The sequence below is a fragment of the Panthera tigris genome, chromosome A1, assembly GCF_018350195.1.
Source record: "Panthera tigris isolate Pti1 chromosome A1, P.tigris_Pti1_mat1.1, whole genome shotgun sequence".
Lineage (NCBI taxonomy): Eukaryota > Metazoa > Chordata > Mammalia > Carnivora > Felidae > Panthera > Panthera tigris.
This window is the reverse complement of record NC_056660.1, coordinates 204,440,849-204,445,533: the sequence shown is the minus strand read 5'-3', so window position 1 is coordinate 204,445,533 and position 4,685 is coordinate 204,440,849. Positions and strand designations below refer to the sequence as shown.

The window sequence follows — 4,685 nt, the reverse complement described above, 5'->3', positions numbered from 1 at the left end:
CACTCTGTAGCTTGTCTTTTAGTTTGTTGATTGTTTCCTTTGCAGTGCAGAAGGTTTTTATTTTGATGATATCCTGATAGCCTGTTGTTGCTTTTGTTTCCCTTGTCTCAGGAGACGTATCTAGAAAAGTGTTTGTGGCTGATGTCAAAGACATTACTACCTGTGTTCTTTTCTAGGATTTTTTTGGTTTCAGGTCTCACATTTAGGTCTTTAATTCATTTTGATTTTATTTTTGTATTTGGTGTAAGAAAGTGATCTGGTTTCATTCCTTTGCTTGTTGTTGTCCAGTTTTCCCAGCACCATTTGTTGAAGAGACTGTCTTTTTTCATTGGATATTCTTTCCTACTTTGTCAAAAATTAATTGACCATATAGTTGTGGGTTCATTTCTGGGTTTTCCATTCTGTTACATTGATCTATGTGCCTATTTTCTGTGCCAGTACCATACTGTTTTGATCACTACAGCTTTGTATTATAACTTGAATTCTGGAATTATGATGCCTCCAGCTTTGCTTTTCATTTTCAAGATTGCTTTGGCTATGTGGGTCTTTTGTGGTTCCATGAAAATTGTGGGATTATTTGTTCTAGCTCTGTGAAAAATGCTGTTGGTAGTTTGATAGGGATTGCTTTAAATTTGTCCCATTTACAATTGCACCAAAAACAATATGATGCTTAGAATAAACCTAACCAAAGAGGTGAAAGACTTAGTCTGAAAACTCAAACACTGGTGAAACATATTGAAGGTCACACAAAGAATTGGAAAGATTGGAAAGACATTCCATGTTCATGGATTGGAAGAACAAATATTATTAAAATATCTACTACCCAAATCATCTGGTGTATTTTTAATTTCATTCATTATGTTCTACATTTCTGATTGGTTCTTTTTTATGTTTTTTCTTTGTTAAAGTTCTCACTGATATCTCCACTTTTTTTCTTAAGTTCAGTGAATATCTTCATAATCATTACCTTAAGTTCTCTATCAGGCATATTACTTATATCCATTTTGCTTAGGTCTCTTGCTGTGGTTTTGTCTTGTTCTTTCATTTGGGATACATTCCTATGTTTTCTCATTTTGTCTAATTCTCTGTGTCTGTTTCTCTGTGTTAGGGAGTTCAGCTACATTTCCTGGTCTTAAATGTAAAGGCCTTATGAAGAAGAGGTCTGTAGTGCCCTGCAGTGCAATGACCCCTGTTCAGTATAAACTGGCACTTTAGCTAAAGCTATGCATGTTGTGTGCACTCAGCTGTTGTGTCCTGGCCACTTTTTATTTCAGTCCAGTTGTCTTCAGAGGCTCTCTTTGCCTGCTATAGTCCCCAGCCAGGGTGGGGTGCACAATTTTAACAAGGTGCACCTTGGGCTTCCACAGGGCCCACTACTACCACCCCTGCCACTGGGACCGAGGGTCTAGAAAATAGGGTGAGGAGAGGAGGTGTTGGCAAGGTTTGCACTGGTCTTCTGGGGGAGGCTACCCACAGAGACTGGACTGAGGGAGGCAAGGGTTACTGGGATCTGCCAAAGTGCTGGGTGGGGGGCAGGGCTTGGCATAAGCCATTTAGGTAGTGAATGTGGGCATTGTGCTGATTCCTGCAGGTCGTCATGTGTTTATGCAAGGGGATGGAGAGGGAGATGTCACCTGACAGCTTCTTTGTTCCTGGAGAAGTCCCTCCATGAACTCTGCCCCTCTGGAACATTCTCTGAGATATGTAAATAACTTCCCCTCTTGTTTGCCCCCAGTGTTTTTCAACCTGTTGTTTCTGTGCTGTAATTCTACAGGCTGTTTGTTATGATAAGGGCAGGACCTCAGCTTTCTATCACCCTCTGTACTCTCCAGAGCTGCACCCTCTGATATTTAAAATTTCAGGCCTTAAGTCTCACTGGTTGTTAGAACTCTAGAAATCTGGCATACATGACATGTAGTTTTGTAAAACCAAATGTTATAGGGATTCCTCTTCATCATGTGAGCTCCTTGGTATGATAGTCTGTTTCTTGCTCGTCTATACATCCACGACTGCCTCCTCCCACTGTGTGGATGGCCACAGTTTCACTCCCCACCACATGTCTACCCTTCTTACCGTCTTTGATGTGGCTTCTTCTCTGCCTTTAGTTGTGGAGTTTGTTCTGCCAGTCTTCAGGCTGTTTTCTGGGTTATTACACTGAGGTGAGTGTTATCTAGTTGTATTTGTGGGATGAGGTGAGCTTAGGGTCCTCTTACTCTGCCAGTTTGCCCCCTCTCCTCTTGCTTCTTGCTGTGTGTTTTCAGTTGATTCATCTAACTGTATGATTCAGTTATCTTAATTTGGTCTGTGAGCCCTTCTATTCTGGTACCTCTGGGAGAGTCTGCCTAGTAGACTACTTGGAGACTACTATACATCAAGTTATTTGCTACTGTGGTGATGATTTACTTTAAAATAAATTTCATAAGATTCAAGTTTAATTCCATAATAAAGTCACTTTATTTCACTTGCCCTCCAGTATTAAGAGAAAGATGAAGAGAAGAAAATGCCTTGTGTTATGCATGGGAACATCATCCTTCATGTGTCAAAGCTGAATGGAAGTTGAAAACTCTGAACTAGAAAACTAGCACTCCAGATCAAAAGCTCTGAAATCCTAATCTGACACAACCAGCAGGCCAGACTGTCCTCCCAAATGCAGAGGTCAAAGAGAGAATATGGTTAAAAAGTGAGTGATGTGAAGAATTTCAGAGGTACAACATTCAATCAATTTCTTTAATATAGAAGTCAAAGATTATTCGGTTTCTACAAGGGTTTTTTTTTTTTTTTTTGTCTTCAAATGCTACAGAGGAAAGGATTGCCTGAATTTATCTAAATAATCTCATTTTGAAACTTGATTTTGCTTTAAAAGACTCAAACAGTTGACAGAGACAATATTATACTGTCTGACTTAAAAAAAAAAAAACTATTTAAGGGGATATTTAAAATGTGCCATTCTTCTTCAAAAATGGTTAATGTAAAAATACTTTGAAGAGGGGTCTGCCCACAGCAAGTAAATGGAGGGGCCCAGTGGTTTGGAGGCCACTCTGAAGGCAGATGAGGCAGAGGGTGAGGCCGAGGCAAAGAAGTGGCTTCTATGTGTGGACCTTTTTGTGTGGAATTATACGTGTGAACCTCTCTGTGTGGAGTTTGCCTCGGTCATGAGCTGTGACACCACCGTGGCTCAGTGCTATCTGGTGGAGAATGACTGGGAGATGGAGAGAGCGCTGAACTTGTACTTTGAGCTGCCTGTGGAGGAGGGCGCTTTGGAAAGCCACCCTCAGACCCCAGCCAAGTCAAAGTCCTGTGTTGACCTAATGAATAAAGAAACAACTGATTCCATTAGTTCTAAAACCAGCACATCTGAAGGTATTATGCATTTGATTTTTACAAATGTTTGAAATATTTGATTTTCAAATATTTATAATATTTGATATTTGTACAGGAGGTTATTCCCCCATATTGTAGCCACCTAAAGAAGAGAGCAAGTAGTGATGTGATTATTATGGGTCACGAAGAAGGATATTTCACAGCTATAATGTTGAAGAAATCGAGAGTGAAATTTAAAATCCAAGATATCCCTTTTCCAAATACAAAAATGATGAAAAACGTTTTGTGTGTGTATGCAACTGTGTTGGGAAATGAACTTTGCCTTATGACTTCTCATGTGGAAAGCACCAAAGAGCATGCCAAGGAACAAATGAATCAGTTAAAAATGATTTTAAAGAAAATTCAAGAAGCTCCAGAGTCAGCTATAGTTATATTTGCAGGGGATACAAATTTAAGGATCACCAAGTTACCAAATGGGTGCTTTACCCAAAAATAATTTGTATGTCTGGGAGTTTTTGACAAATCTAGGCATTGCCAGTATGCATGGGATACACAAATAAACTCTAATCTTGGAATATCTGCTACTTGTAAGCTTCATTTTAATCAAATGTGTTTCAGAATAGCAGCAGAAAGTGGTCCTATTGTTACCCAAAGTTTGGACTTCCTTGGGTTGGAAAAACTGGACTGTGGTAGATTTCCTAGTGATCACTGGGGTCTTCTGTGCAACTTAGATGTGATATTATGAAATATTTTTCAAATAAGAGTTTTACATTTTCTGGTAATTTCATTCTGGATTTTGCAAGTGTAATTTCTACTTATCTGGAAAGGTAGGCTTAATATGGAGGAATTGATATACTGTGTCACTGTAACAGAAGAAAACACTACTGTGATTTTATTTTGTGAACTGTGTCCTCAAATTGCAGAACTAAATATTGATGTTTATTTAAATTAAAGCATACCTAGTGTTCAGTATATGAGACTTCTTCTTAAAAAGCCACCAAGACCGTTGGAGCTTTTAATAATGCTCAGAGCTGCCAGCTGGTCCTCAAGTAGGGCCACATTGTCTCTGGGCTAGCCTTTATATTTTGTTTATTTTTAAAATCAGGCACCAAATAGTTTATATTTTAAGTAAATACTTAAAAGTAAAAATAAGAGATTATTGAGGTTGGGGGATTGGATCTTTTCATTATATTTTACAAATTCAGATAATCTTAAATGAAAAAGCCATGATTATATACATTTAAATAGAGGACAACTATCCTATAGCAGACTTTGTCTTTGTCAGCTAATAGTACATAATTGGTCACCTGTAAGTGAAACCTTCTGATTTTAAATTCTTCAACTTTTCAAAATGCATATTTGTC

General features: G+C 38.4%; 1 pseudogene; it reads left to right on the top strand.

The window, feature by feature from the left end:
• Positions 1 to 2,835: 2,835 nt before the first annotated feature.
• Positions 2,836 to 4,157, top strand: LOC102967186 (annotated as a pseudogene).
• Positions 4,158 to 4,685: the final 528 nt, after the last annotated feature.